Source organism: Helianthus annuus, chromosome 4 (genome assembly GCF_002127325.2).
Source record: "Helianthus annuus cultivar XRQ/B chromosome 4, HanXRQr2.0-SUNRISE, whole genome shotgun sequence".
NCBI classification, from domain to species: domain Eukaryota; kingdom Viridiplantae; phylum Streptophyta; class Magnoliopsida; order Asterales; family Asteraceae; genus Helianthus; species Helianthus annuus.
In genome coordinates, this window is record NC_035436.2 from 168,587,279 (window position 1) to 168,604,098 (window position 16,820).

Below are 16,820 nucleotides of genomic sequence, written 5' to 3' on the forward strand. Positions count from 1 at the left end.
GAGCAATCTTAGAAAAATCCCGGATAAACCGACGATAATATCCCGCAAGACCAAGAAATTGACGCACCTCCGAAGGATTCTTTGGTGCCGCCCAATTTCGAATAGCATCGATCTTGGCAGGATCCACATGAATACCCATTTCGTTAACGATGTGCCCGAGAAAGTGTACTTCCCGAATCCAGAAGTCACACTTAGAAAACTTTGCGTACAACTGCTCCTTCCTCAGGAGCTCCAAAATAAGACGAAGATGGCGCTCGTGGTCTTCCTTGTTCTTGGAGTAGATCAATATGTCGTCAATGAAAACGATAACGAAGTCGTCAAGGTAAGGTTTGCACACGCGGTTCATGAGATCCATGAAGACCGCTGGTGCGTTGGTCATCCCAAATGGCATAACCAGAAATTCATAGTGGCCATACCGCGTTCGAAAAGCTTTTCGAGGCACATCCTCCTCTCTAACCCGTACCTGATGATATCCTGACCTCAAGTCAATCTTGGAATAGAAACTTGACCCTTGCAGCTGGTCAAACAAGTCGTCAATGCGTGGTAAAGGGTAGCGGTTTTTGATTGTTACCTTGTTGAGCTCGCGATAGTCGATGCACATACGAAAAGACCCGTCCTTCTTCTTCACAAATAATACAGGGGCTCCCCAAGGAGAAGAGCTAGGACGAATGAAACCCCTGTCTAGTAACTCTTGAAGTTGATTCGATAATTCTTGCAACTCTCCTGGTGCAAGACGGTATGGAGCACGAGCAATCGGTGCTGCTCCTGGCTGAAGTTCAATCTGGAATTCTACCTGACGATGTGGAGGTAGACCAGGGAGCTCTTCAGGAAAAACATCGGGAAACTCTCGAACAACAGGAAGGTCTTCGAGTTTCCTCTCATCAGTCTGAGAGTCAGTAACAAGGGCCAAAAGGGAAGGATAGCCCTTGCGTAGACAACTTAGAGCCTTCATGGCTGAGATAATACCTACTGTAGCACCGCTACGATGACCCTGAACCGATAAGGATTCACCACTAGCAAGGGGAATACGAACGACTTTCTCCTTGCAGAGAATTTCCGCCTGATATTTGGATAACCAATCCATTCCGACAACTACATCGAAGCTTCCGAGAGTGACAGGGAGTAGGTCAATGTCAAATACTTGACCTAAGAGATCTAACTTGCAACCCATGAGGACATGAGACGCTTCAATAGTTTTACCATTTGCTATTTCCACTACATGCTTAACAACAAGAGGCGTAGGACTCAATCCTAGACGACTACTGAACCCCGCAGACACATAACTCCAATCGGCACCCGAATCAAATAAAATAGAAGCATAAACACCATTCACAGAGAACGTACCAGTAACTACATTGCCGTCGCTCCGAGCTTCACCAGCTCCAATAGTAAATCCACGCCCATGCGCTACGTTGCCCCCATTGTTCCCACCATTGCTCCCTACGTTGTTACCACCTGTATTCTGTTTCAATTGTGGGCAATCCCGCTTCATATGCCCCTCAGCCCCACACTGATAACACCTTTTTCTAGACCCCTGACTCTGCTGAGATTGCTGCCCTTGCTGTCTCTAATTCGGCTGAGTCTGCTGCTGCTGCTGTTTTGGCTGAGGAGCCCTACAATCCTTGGCCTCATGGCCTACCTTGTCGCACCTGCGACAAACTCGATCACAATGCCCATAATGATGAAACCCACATTTGCTACACTGAGGCTTCTTTCCCACATAAGGTCTCTGATTTTGATTCACTGAGGATGATTGGCTAAAGCTGCGAGTACTGCCAGTGTCTGTCTTCTTTTGGGGCTGAATCGAGTGGGACGCCTTGTCCACCTCACCCACTTGCGTTTACTATCAGTGACAGGAGTAGTAGCTGTGGTGGTGGCAGTAGTAGCTTTAGAAACACGCGGTGGCAGTGAGTTGCTTTCCACCTCCTGATCAATAATCTTGTGAGTCAACCGGACAATCTGGGTTAAGTTATTGAGGTTTGCAGCAGTAACCAAACCCTTCACTCGTGGAGGTAACCCCTTGATGAATAACTCGATCCTTCGAGACATAGGTCGAGACAAATTCGGACACAAGTCAGCCAACTTATACGACCGCTTCACATACGCTTCAACCTCAGATCCCACCAGTTTCAGATCGTAATACTCGTTCTCTAGCTTCTGTATCTCATCACGAGGACAGTATTCCTCCCTCATTAATTCCTTGAAGTCGTCCCAAGTAGTAGCGTTTGCTGCATCAATACCCAGCAGCTGAACCTGGGCATTCCACCAGGTTAAGGCACCATCCTCAAGCGTGCCTGTCGCATACTTCACGCGGTCCCCCACGGGACAGTTGCACATAGCAAACACTGACTCAGCCTTCTCGAACCACCTCAATAGTCCCACAGCCCCTTCCGTCCCGCTGAAGGTCTGTGGCTTACAATCCATAAACATCTTGAACGTACAGGCAGGCTGGTTGTTCGGGTGCGCTGGGTGAAAGAAGATACAACACAGGAGTAAGAGTTGTGTACACGATACAGGATTAAAAGTATTTGGTACAGTTCATACCAGCTTGGTAGGCTGCCAGAGCCTCAGCCACACGTGTGTTTATCAGATTTGTTAACTCAGCCTGAGTCATGTTGATGCTACCACGTCCGTGTCCTCGTCCACTCATGTTTCTATATATGGAAATGAACTAATTTAGGAGTCGAAAACGAGGGAAGTGTTCAGGCTTATCACGTTAAGAACGATTAACTACCATGTTCATACGCAAACAGGGAAGAACCCCTCTTACACTCGTTAAGCCTCATTGGGATTTGCATGCACCACGCGTTATTATTATGTGTGCACCCATGATAATAAGGCGGTTTGCATGCTCCTCTCGATGCTTCTTAACTTATGTTTGAAGTTTCTCCCACCCCAATCAACACAAAATATGCACTACCAACAAGATTAGGATTTACTAGATGCAAGTGTGATGTTACACTATCAATGTGTCATGATGCCTACCATGCCGTATCGTGTATGCTATAAATATAGTTACGTTTACTAAGCATATAATGTGTAAACTAATGAGGAACGAACCTTGCAACCTGAAGCTGAGTGTCATGGTCATCGTTTGGATCAATTCGGTTATAGTCTGGTTTTATGACAACATTTTAAAACCGAGTTCTCTATAACCAGTGGCTCTGATACCAAACTGTCACACCCCCAAATTACCACCTAGGGTATATCCCTATTGGAGGTGCAACGATCCAACAAAGAGCCACCAATCATATCAAACACAAGTTATAATGTATTAAAATACCCAATTGAAAGAAATGTATCGTTTGAAAAGTTAAACCAAAACCAAAGTATTAAGCGGAAGCATAAATGTATAAGTGTGTAAATGAATGAAAACCAAATCAACATAATTGTTTATTATGACCACAACCACTCCAGCAGCATCAGACGGCAAGCTCCCAAGTTCCTTCAATAATTACCTACAAGCATGTAAACAAGTGTGTCAGACTACGCTGGTGAGTTCAAGGTTTGTGTTTGTTTACCAAGTTGTGTTACCGGTCATGTGAGTAAAACAGTTTACAAGACGATATGTTGTTGGTTGTTATGATGTTTGACGTTTCGATGTTGTTATTACTCGATTACCGAACGGCCATATGATATGTGATTGCCAACCCCAATGCCTCTATCAAAGCATTGGTCATGTTTTAAGGTAATTAGTTCACGCCCGTTCTCCTCGAACGTCGTGAGGGTGCCAAACCTAATAGCGCTATCAACTAATAACCCCCGTTGCCCTACAAGCAACGACCCGGTAGATGTAGTGGTCTTACAATGATAGAAAACTGAGTACGATAACCAACATCCCATTACACATGCATTCCCCCTCGGAATGTTACCCGTTATCCCTTCCCTGGGATCCATGCTTGAGAAAGAGCAATGAACTCACCTTGGGTTTGCTCGGTAAGATTAGTTACTCAACCACACTCAGTTATTCAAAGCCTAAAAGGTTCATATATATATATATAACAGTCAGTTCGCACCCATGTGAATCATATTGTCACACCAGAAATCATGATAAAACATGTACATGGTACCCTTAGTTTATCTATCGCTCATCAGTTAAACACACCATATAATCATACACACACTATTAATACACATATTCTTACGGCCCAAAAACTCCCCATCTGAGAGATGCGGCCCAACAAATGTTCGGCCCATACCAAACTTATCAGCCCACACTTATCATTCAGTCAATCCAACATATATTTTAAATAAAGTGATCCAGTGTTACTTAGAATAAATTCGGCCCAAAATAACAATTCCACCTACCAATTCATGCAGTCCATTTAATATATCTCGGCCCACTTAATGTATATATATATGTTACTGTGATTTATTTGTTGTGTAGTAACTATTAACTAATACCCAAGCCCAATGTTCCCAGTTGATAATTACCAGCCCATATCCCTGATCGTGTGCATGATAAATTCCCATAACATTCACATAGAATTATGATCATATCAAAGTTATAACCTAAACATCGAACCAACATTAACATAGTTTAATATACAATCATCAATACCTCCTTGAGCACATAACAAACCATCGGTCCAATCACAGAAGCTTTATCAAATCATACTCAGTTGATATAATCATGCTTGCATGTGTTAACAACAGTGAGGTCCAATCCAAACAATCGGTCAAATACTGATTACATTTATTGAGTAGTTACGTGTACCCTAGCAATCCTAATCACATGGTAAGACACCCTATCATGCAATATCAAACATAAACATCATACATCTACCAATATATCAAGATCATGCAATCATCTAATCATCGATTCAGGCACAGAAACAAGACGTAATCTTATCAGTTTTACTTATAATACATACATGTTTTCCTTGTCAATACACAACTATCATCACCAATAACTAGGTAGCATACGTATAAGGATACTAACCGCAAACTCAGATTGATTCAGATGATGCCTCGAGCAGGGGGGGGGGGTTTCTTCAGTCGCTGGTCGCCTATGATGCGGTGGGGTTTGTTTTGATTTCGTGTTTATAATAAATACGTATAATAGGCATGCATTAATATATAATCCTTGGGGGAAAAGTCGGTTCTCTTATATTCCGAAGTGGGCTTAAGCCCACACATTTGGGCTGCCACGATAGTTGGGCACTAGCAAGGTTTGGCTAAGAAAAATCCATATATAGTAATAGTCAAAGTGGCCGGCTATTCATGCCTTGAGTAAATTGAATAACCATCTAATGGGTTTTATCAACTTGTATTTGACATAAGGATTGGGCACTACAAACAACCGGGTTAGCCTGATGAGCTCATTTGACTAATTAGCTTTATTAGGTTACCCGAGTTTAGGGTGCGGCCCGCTTGAACAAGTAACCCTAAGAAGTGGCCCAATACAATTGCGGCCCAAAAGCACTAACGTGTTTGTTTAATGAAGTTATCCTACTTAATTAACAGAATCGCACGAGTTCGGACATATAACATTAAGAAACAACGAGGAGTTGAGATCACAAGATTTAAACGTTACTAACCTCAAATGTTCGGGTTGTCACAAATCACATAATGACTAGTAGTTTTGTTTTGTTTTTTTTTAATTCTAAAATTTACACACACACGATTGCTTGGGCGTTATTGGAATAATGTCCCACTACACCACTTTTGCTATAATGGCCAACGCTGACTAGGATGCCACGTGTCGGATAATGCCCCATGGTGGGGGCATTTTTTTTGTTCACCACTACGGGTGGTCTAAGGGTGAAGGGAGCACCCCCCTAATGAGGTGAGGGGAAACTTTTTTTAACCCAATCATTAATTGCCATGTCATTTCCCCTCTATAACTTTCATCTTGTCCAAAAACGTACGGGGTGCACCCCTCATGAGGTGAGGGAAAACCATTTAAAAAAGAAAAATATATTACTGGTTGAAAAGTTAGTGGGCCACACTCTTCCTCTCTTCCCATAATCGGTGAACATCCACCGATTTTAACCCCCTTCATGCAGTGAAAAGAGATGGCGGCACCATTCCCTCATGCGGCAAACCCTCCCCGCATGCATTCACTGTGAACGCCCCGCTCACCCTAAAGATGGATGTTATATGTGAACAATCGGTTATCACATCATCAGTTTATTTTATTACTTATATTCACTTTAATCTATCGTCATTAACAAACATTATTATACTCAGTGACGAAGCTTTACCAAAAGTACAGCACGGCGGAAAGTTATAGACCCAATTTATATATTATGTAAATATTTAGACAAAATAATTGAGGAGGTGATCTTATATAATTTTAAAATTTTTTATAATATTTTTTTATAGTATAAAATATTGGACTTTTAAGAGTCCGGCCCCCACCAATTTGGATTTTGAAAGTCTGACTCCACTGAGTTTCCGTTCAAGCTCCGCCATTTATTATACACTTTTCATGATCAAATTTATATAGGGTAAATTACATTTTTCGTTCTTTATGTTTGTATCGGATTGCAATGGATAGCCTTTAAGTTCAATAATTACGGTCACAATCCTACATGGATACCATTTAAAAATCGGTTTCTAGAGTCATATCCTAGAGATGAGAGATTTAATATAGGAAAAGAATTTTATGAAGATTTAGATTTGGTTCAAGAAATTATAGAATTTCCTGTTTGGTTTATAAACAAATATTCTTTGAAGTATATTTCAGTCATTGAAAAAGATTATAAACTTATTACAGGAGATATAATAAAATCTGTTTTCCCTCCTCAAAAAGATTCTGAAATGATGAGAGGAAAAGAAGCAATTAATTTTGCTGCTTTCAAAAGAGCTTTACAAAACGAGTCTATGTCAGCAACCATTGCTCATATTAATCATATTATACAACAAAACAATTATACTAATTTATGTTTAGTTAATCTTTCGGAAATTCTCCATGAAACAAATAATAAAATTCAAAAATATATAGTAAACCAAAAACATGAAAGTAGAGAATCTAGTAAAAGTACAAAATAAGAGCCAGTTATATTGGCTAAAACAACTATTCAACCTCCTCCAGAGATAGAAGATTATAAGATAAAACCTAAAGATGACGTCATGGAAATTATAAAAGACAAATTTTTGAATATCCAATTAAATACTATAGAAGAAGAAATCATGGATAATGAAACTTATGAGGCTTATGTTATAGATTCGATCAACAAATTTGAAAAAATGTAGAAAACAAAAGACTTATAATACAAAATATGCTGATAGGCCAAGACAAAGATTATACTATTATCCTAGGCCTACTCCTCAAGATGTTCTTCATGAAGAACAAGAATATGAAATCAACAATTCTTATAATGGAAAAGCTATCTATGAATGGAATTTAGATGGTTATACTGATAGACAGGTTTACATGATGACACATCGTATGATGATGTATGCCACCATAGCTAAAAATAATAATAATAATACTGACCAAACAGTTTGTAAAATGATAGCTGCAGGATTTACAGGTTAGTTAAAAGGTTGGTGGGATAATTATATAGGTGATAAACAAAGTCACATTTATGAACACATAAAACAAGAAGGAGATAAACAGGTTTCTGATGTTGTTTACACCCTAATCTTGACTATTATAGAGCATTTTACAGGAAGGTGGTCAGACAATTCTGAAACTATAAGAACCCTCTTAAATGGGCTTAGATGTCCCACTTTGACCTCTTTTAGATGGTACAAAGATGTCTTCTTAAGCAGAGTTTATGAACTTCCAGAGAATAATAGCTCTCACTGGAAATCTAAATTCATTGATGGTCTTCCATCTTTGTTTGCTGAAAGGGTAAGAAAAGTCCTTAGAGGAACCAATATTCAAATTCCTTATGATAATTATACCTATGGCAGATTAATAGGGGTCTGTGTTCAAGAAGGTCTAGCCTTGTATAATGAACTAAAATTAAACCAACAAATTAAAAAACAAAACTTAACAGAAAAAAGAAAGTTAGGACAATTTTGTGAGCAATTTGGTATGGGTTGCACTAGGGAAAAAGATAATGAAAAATTTTATAAAAATCATAAAAGAGCTTCTAGGGAGAAATATATATTTCCAAAAGAGAAGGGAAAAAAAGGGGAAAGAAGAAAAACCAAAAGAAAAGAAAATTGGGTTCCCACTTATTACATATGTAAAAAGAAAGGCCATAAAGCCAATGAATGTTACCAAAGAAAAACGGTGAAGAACAAGATTAATAGCTTAGACATAGAAGATGATGTCAAAAATGAATTATATAAGATCTTTGATTCAGAACAGTCCTCAAATCATAGCACAGACAATAGCTCTGATTCAGAAAGTTATGAGGAAGATTGCTATAATAAAACAGAACCAGATAATGAGATGATATATAAGGTAATGTCTCAATTTCAAGATAATGATTTAAATGATAATGAAATTAATGTCATAGATAGTAATATCCTAGAAAATATTCTTAATAAAGTCAAAAGCCCAGAAGAAAAATTAAAGGTTCTTAGTATGATATACCAAAATGAAGAAAGACAAAAAGAAACTAAGATAGAAGAACTAGAGGGGCTCTTATTCTATAAAATATATTCATAACATATTAAATCAAAGAAAAAATAATGCTTCAACCCCAGAAAATTTAAAAATGGAAATTACTAATCTAAAAGAAGAAATAATAAACTTAAAGAACAAAATTATAATTTTGAAAAAAAGAATTATAGATCTTGAAGGAAAAACCATAGTAGGAGAAATTGGTGAAACCTCATCTCAACCCTCTAATAATAATAAGTTAATTCCTTCTAATATCACCACTTATAACCAATTATTCCATCCTTTGGTAAGTAATAAAAATAAAGGAGAAGATGAATATATTCATACCATGGAGAAAGATATTTCTCAAAAATGGTTAGTAAAATTAACGTTACTGATAGATCATAATTTCAAAAGGGACTTTGTGGCTCTAATAGATTCAGGAGCAGACCTAAATTGCCTAAGAGAAGGATTAATTCCTACAAATTATTTTGAAAAAACTACTCATATTCTTAGAGCAGCTAATAAACAAGATATGGGAGTCAGATACAAACTTCCAAAAGCAAAGATTTGCAATAATGGAGAATGTATCCCTACATCTTTTGTTCTTATAAAGAACATAACAAATGAAGTTATATTAGAAACTCCGTTTCTTTCAAAAATATTTCCTCTCAAGGAGGTAAATAAAAAAGGTTTTAAAGCTTCTTATAATAATAAAATCTTATATTTTGAGTTTATGACTCAACCAATTGAAAAAAAATTAAATGAATTTCTTATACAGGCTAAGACTAGCCAGATAAATTTTCTTAAAGAACAAATTAGTATTCATACAATTGAAGAATGTTTAAAAAATCCCAAACTTATCTCAAAAATTGAAATAATAAAGAATCAATTTATTAATGAAATATGTAATGAACATCCAAATGCTTTTTGGAATAGAAAACAACATATAATTTCTCTTTCTTATGAAGAAGATTTTAAAGAGAGTAATATTCCAACAAAGGCAAGACCTTGCCAAATGAACTCTGAGTACTTAGAGTTAGCAAAAAAGAGATTGATTCTCTACAACAAAAAGGATTAATATATCCATCCAAATCTTCATGGTCATGCACTGCTTTTTATGTCAATAAACACTCTGAACAAGAAAGAGGTATTCCTCGTTTGATCATAAATTATAAACCTCTTAATAAAGTCTTGAAATGGATAAGATATCCAATACCTAATAAAAAGGATTTGCTAGATAGATTATACGATTCTTTACTGTTCTCCAAATTTGACTTGAAATCTGGATATTGGCAAATTCAAATTGATAAAAAAGACAGGTATAAAACCGCGTTTAATGTTCCTTTTGGACAGTTTGAATGGAATGTTATGCCATTTGGGCTAAAAAACGCCCCCTCAGAATTTGAGAAAATTATGAATGAAATATTCACCCCCTTTTCTAATTTTATAATTGTTTATATCGATGATATATTGGTATTCTCTAAAGATACTGAAACTCACTTTAAACACCTAGAAATATTTAAGACCATCATCATAAGAAGTGGATTGGTTATTTCTAGCCAAAAAATGATGCTTTTTCAAACAAGTGTCAGGTGTTTTTGGGACATATTATTGAAAAAGGAAATAATTCCTATTAATAGAAGCATAGAATTTGCAAATAAATTTCCTGATAAAATTACAGATAAAACCAAATTACAAAGATTTTTGGGAAGTCTTAATTATATAGCCCCTTACTACAAAGACTTAGCAAAAGATTCTGCTATTTTATATGATAGGCTAAAAAAGAATCCCAAACCTTGGGATGAAAATCATACTCAAGCAATAATAAAGATAAAACAAAAGGTTTCTAGCCTCCCTTGTCTAACCATTGCTAATCCAAATTGGGTTAAAATTATTGAGACTGATGCTTCAGACATAGGATATGGTGGAATACTAAAACAAGTCTCTCCTCAAACAAAACAAGAATATCTTGTTCGATTTCACTCTGGAAAATGGTTAAATAGCCAAAAAAAGTTATGCTACTATAGCCAAAGAAATTTTAGCAATCCTAAAATGTGTTTTAAAATTTCAAGATGATTTATATAATCAAAAGTTTATAATAAAAACTGATTGCCAAGCAGCTAAATTTATGTTTCAAAAGGACTTTAAACATGATGTTTCGAAACAAATGTTTGCCAGATGGCAATCACAGTTGGCTCCTTTTGATTTTGAAATAAAATATAAAGAAGGAACTGATAACAGTTTACCTGATTTCCTAACAAGAGAATATTTAAATGAATAATTTTGTTAAAGAACCATTAAAAACCAGTTAGTTATACTGGTTTAACAGAAGAAATTAATGAATATAAATTATATTTATTATATTATAAAAACAGATTTCAGAACATAATAAATGACCAAACTGTAGATCATCAACAATGGCTGGAGAAAATCTCTGAAAATTATGATATTATTAATAATTTAAGGTACCAAATAAGATACTTAAAGAAAAAAGAATTATAATTTCTTGTGGTTAATTTCAGGCTTTATGGAAAAGATCAAAGGTCCCCTAAAAATAGCATACCATAATATTCATATGAAGATTCGTAATTTAGAAGCCTTAATAAGGAGCAGACAATACCAAACTTACGGTATTATGGAAAATTATAACATGTACCCAGCAGAAAGAGCTAATAAACTTTCTGAAAATTTTACAACATTATATAATTATAAGAATCAATTAAAGGTTCTTAAAGAAAAAGAGATAATAATCTCTTCAACCTGATTTTATATTTTCAGGAATGATTCCTCGGGGCAGAGGAAAACAACCCTTTCCCTCTAATAGAGGAAGGGGAAGGGGAAGAGGAAAAAGCCAAGATATAGTCTTGGCCCAGCAGGAAAATAGAAGACTTATAGCTTCTAGCATTGCTTCTGGCAGCTCGAATATTCATAATACTTCGAGCATTCAAATAAGCCCGGATGATCCTTCATATGAAAAGATCATAGCTATTATAAAAGCTCAAGAAGAAATAGAAGCTTCAAAGGCTCCTACTTATGCTCATGTAGCGCAAGATGATGATGATGAGTCATGGGTTATAACCGATAGACAAAAGAAAATAATTATTTTGAACCAGGAGGATATAAAATTCTTTGATGACCCCTGGGTTCTCATGCAAAGGTATATTGAACCAGCATCATATGATGCTACGTCTTATAAGCCTCGCCAATATTATGAAAGTATTATACAAGTTTCCGAGTCTGCTGAAATAAGACATTTGTTCCCAGCAGATAAAAATAAAAATTCATACAATTTTAGTAAGATCTTCATAAAGTCTATTTTATCTCCTCGGAAATGGGGATTGAGTACTTTTAATGAAAGGGAGTTTATAAACACCAATACCACTAATAGGCAAACCTACAAATACAATTACTGGGTTTATATCCAAAGTTTTGAAAAATGTTTATTCTATAAAAATTCTAACAAAAAGCATTCATGGTTTATAAAAATTAGTGATAAAATTTATAAAGAAGGTATCCCAAATTGGTTTCAAAAATGGTTCGTTTTATATGGTCCATCAATATAAATTCTTCCTGAACCATTTAAAGGGCTTTACCAAGAATGGGTAACAGTCTCTCCAGATCTTATAGAAGCTGAGTATAATAAGACTTGGTTTGAGGGAATAGCCTCAATGTATTTCTTTATAGAATTTTCTATTCCTTGGATATGGAGATGGAAGCCTACAACAGGTTATACCCTGAGAGACAATTTTCCTTGTCTCAAAAGAACTTCTTATACAAAGTTCTGGTCTAAAATGACAAGAGTTAATAACTCTACAAAAGAATTGGAGGGCCAAGATACAATAAAAATGATCACCAGTAAAACTAACTGAATATTATAGAATTCAGATTGAAAAAAGACAGCAAAGACAGCTACCAAGTCCATTTGAACAACTGTCAAGGAGAATTATTAAAGATAAACAAGCGGTTTCAAAGGCTGATATTATTAAATCATATATGGAAGAAATGAAGAAGGAGCTCAGAAAGCAATTCAATACTGAAAGCTCTTTAAAAGCCATGTCTATTGAGTCTAATAGTCAAGATGATGATAATCGCTTCTCATGTTTAGCAGGAGAATCTCAGCCTACTGAAGAAATCCCAGATATAAGTCTGGATGATGACCTAGATGAATACCTCCAAAAGTTGGAAGAAGAATTTATTCCAAAGAAAGAAGAAAAAGAAGAAATAAAAAAGGACTGACAACTGTCCCGACTAGAGCCCCTGTTCATAATGGGAATCTTGATAATAAAAATAGCCATCATAATAGGCATCTTTGAACAAGAAATGGCCATCATAGGGCACTTGGAAATTGCCATCCTATGGTACTTTGAAGAATAATGGGCATCGTTGAACAAGAGATTGCCATCATATGGCACTTTGAATAGTCTAGACAATAATAAAGTCTTTTGTAAAATATTTTCTTTTTTCTTAGTTTTTGTTTGTTTTCGTGGGTTATCTACTATATATAGGAGTTGTATGTGTTGGTGGGAGACACGCTAATTCTTAGCCCCTCTCTTTCTTTAAAGTTTCTGCACTTGTAAAAAATTAAGTATTATCAATAAAGGTTTCAACATTGAAGCTCCTTCGGTGTCTCAAGTAAGATATTTATTTTTTCTATTTCATATTTGTAGAAATCATGATGGGCTAAAACCCATAAAGTATTGAAGCATGACACAATAACATCCTTTGAAACATGGTCCTAATATTATATTTTGGTTAAAACATAAACTGGCTAGGTTAAGATTTTAAACTGGCAATTAATGATCTAAGGGAACCTTCGACCACGACGAATCCCGCTTTTTACTAATTTAAGGGAGTTTAGTGTGACTGGTTTTAATTTACCTTATAAGTTAATTAGACGGATTTTAATCTTGTAAACCTTATCCCACTTTTGATATCAGTTCATGTTTATTAAAACATGGTATCAGAGCCATGAAATCAAAGGAGGTTATTGTATGTCTTGTTTCAATACTTTACTCATAAAAATGATGAACCTATTCAGAAGAAAAAGTACTGTTAAAAATAGTACTAACGATGAATATGATATACCTTAAGATCTTGATCTACTTAATAAATGGACCATACCTCATATAAATCCGAAGATAATATACCAAATCAGAAGTTTTGATAATATTATAAATAAACATGTGGTTAAAGCCACTGAAGAATCAGCTTCATTTAAAGATGAAGAAATGATAATAAAACTTTTAAATTTACCCGATATGAACAGACATAGAAAAGATTTTAACTTTATGCATATTGGCTTAGTCCAAGTTGCATTTAAACCTTTGACATTAAAGGGATTACCAGAAAATTTTATAGTTGTATTACGAGATGCTCATAATTTAAATTGGAAACAATCATTAATGGGAATAATAGAAACCAGTTTGGCACATGGGCCAGTGTATTTTAATGTTTATCCTGATATACACTTATCATTAACAGATCAAAACATAGATGATGCTTTAACTTTATATGTTAAAACACATGGTTATAATTATGCTCAAGGGTCTGAAGTCATTTGTATCTATTATAAAATATATTATAGATTACTCACCACTATGAATGCTAGATGTAAAAGAGTTGATAAACCTAATGATGAGACTATTTTAATAGAAACAAATTATGGAAAATCAAATATATCCATAAGAAGACCAGTTAAATGGGAAGAAATAACTTTCCCAGAAAATTGGGTTATAAATAGGGCTATTAAAATACAACCTCAAATAAATCATAAATTAAGAAAATTAATGGAAACTCCAGAGGGAAATATAGAAATAGAGTTTGAAGAAGAAAGAAAAGATAAACAACTTATGAAATCTACTTCAGCCAGATCATATATTTCACCTATAGATTATAAAGTAGAATTACCAAAGTCTTCTAGAGCCTCTACTTCTCAAATAAGAAGTAATAGAGTTGAAAATCTAAATGTTGATAACAACAATTTAGTATCAGGAGTATATCAGCCTATTAGTGAAGATGATACAATTTCACAAATGAGTTTTAATTTATAAATGATTAAAGAAAAACTAGATTTTAGTCCAGGATCTGCTCTTAGAGAGCAAATTTGCGAAAAATATAAAAATCCTATATGGATACCATTTAAAAATTGGTTTCTAGAGTCATATCCTAGAGATGAGAGATTTAATATAGGAAAAGAATTTTATGAAGATTTAGATTTGGTTTAAGAAATTATAGAATTTCCTGTTTGGTTTATAAACAAATATTCTTTGAAGTATATTTCAGTCATTGAAAAATATTATAAACTTATTACAGGAGAGATAATAAAATTTGTTTTCCCTCCTCAAAAAGATTATGAAATGATGAGAGGAAAAGAAGCAATTCATTTTGCTGCTTTCAAAAGAGCTTTACAAAATGAGTATATGTCAGCAACCATTGCTCATATTAATCATATTATACAACAAAACAATTATACTAATTTATGTTTAGTTAATCTTTTGGAAATTCTCCATGAAACAAATAATAAAATTGAAAAATATATAGTAAACCAAAAACATGAAGAGGAGAATCTAGTAAAAGTACAAAACAAAAGCCAGTTATATTGGCTAAAACAACTATTCAACCTCCTCCAGAGATAGAAGATTATAAGATAAAACCTAAAGATGACTTCATGGAAATTATAAAAGAAAAATTTTCGAATATCCAATTAAATACTATAGAAGAAGAAATCATGGATAATGAAACTTATGAGGCTTATGTTATAGATTCGATCAACAAATTTGAAAAAGGTAGAAAACAAAAGACTTATAATACAAAGTATGCTGATAGGCCAAGGCAAAGATTATTCCATTATCCTAGGCCTCTCCTCAAGATGTTCGTCATGAAGAACAAGAATATGAAATCAACAATTCTTATAATGGAAAAGCTATCTATGAATGGAATTTAGGTGGCATACATCATCATACGATGTGTCATCATGTAAACCTGTCTATCAGTATAACCATCTAAATTCCATTCATAGATAGCTTTTCCATTATAAGAATTGTTGATTTCATATTCTTGTTCTTCATGAAGAACATCTTAAGGAGTAGGCCTAGGATAATAGTATAATCTTTGTCTTGCCCTATCAACATACTTTGTATTATAAGTCTTTTGTTTTCTACCTTTTTCAAATTTGTTGATCGAATTTATAACATAAGCCTCATAAGTTTCATTATCCATGATTTCTTCTTTTATAGTATTTAATTGGATATTCGAAAATTTTTCTTTTATAATTTCCATGAAGTCATCTTTAGGTTTTATCATATAATCTTCTATCTCTGGAAGAGGTTGAATAGTTGTTGTAGCCAATATAGCTGGCTCTTGTTTTGTACTTTTACTAGATTCTTCACTTTCATGTTTTTGGTTTACTAAATATTTTTCATTTTTATTATTTGTTTCATGGAGAATTTCAGAAAGATTAACTAAACATAAATTAGTGTAATTGTTTTGTTGTATAATATGATTAATATGAGCAATGGTTGCTGACATAGACTCATTTTGTAAAGCTCTTTTGAAAGTAGCAAAATGAATTGCTTCTTTTCCTCTCATCATTTCAAAATCTTTTTGAGGAGGGAAAACAGATTTTGTTATCTCTCCTGTAATAAGTTTATAATCTTTTTCAATGACTGAAGTATACTTCAAAGAATATTTTTTTATAAACCAAACAGGAAATTCTATAATTTCTTGAACCAAATCTAAATCTTCATAAAATTCTTTTCCTATATTAAATCTCTCATCTCTAGGATATGACTCTAGAAACCAATTTTTAAATGGTATCCATATAGGATTTTTATATTTTTCGCAAATTTGCTCTCTAAAAGCAGATCCTGGACTAAAATCTAGTTTTTATTTAATCATTTATAAATTAAAACTCATTTGTGAAATTGTATCATCTTCACTAATAGGTTAGGTTGATATACTCCTGATACTAAATTGTTGTTATCAACATTTAGATTTTCAACTCTATTACTTCTTAAGTGAATAAACTTAACTAAAAATTTTAACTTGGTCAGTGCTAAGGGATGTAGAGTGCAACGAGTTTTGCAAATAAAGGATTGTGACTGTAATTATTGAACTTAAAGGCTATCCATTGCAATCCGATACAAACATAAAGAACGAAAAATGTAATTTACCCTATAATAAATTTGATCATGAAAAGTGTATAATAAATGGCGGAGCTTGAACGGAAACTCAGTGGAGTCAGACTTTCAAAATCCAAATTGGTGGGGGCCGGACTCTTAAAAGTCCAATATTTTATACTATAAAAAAATAT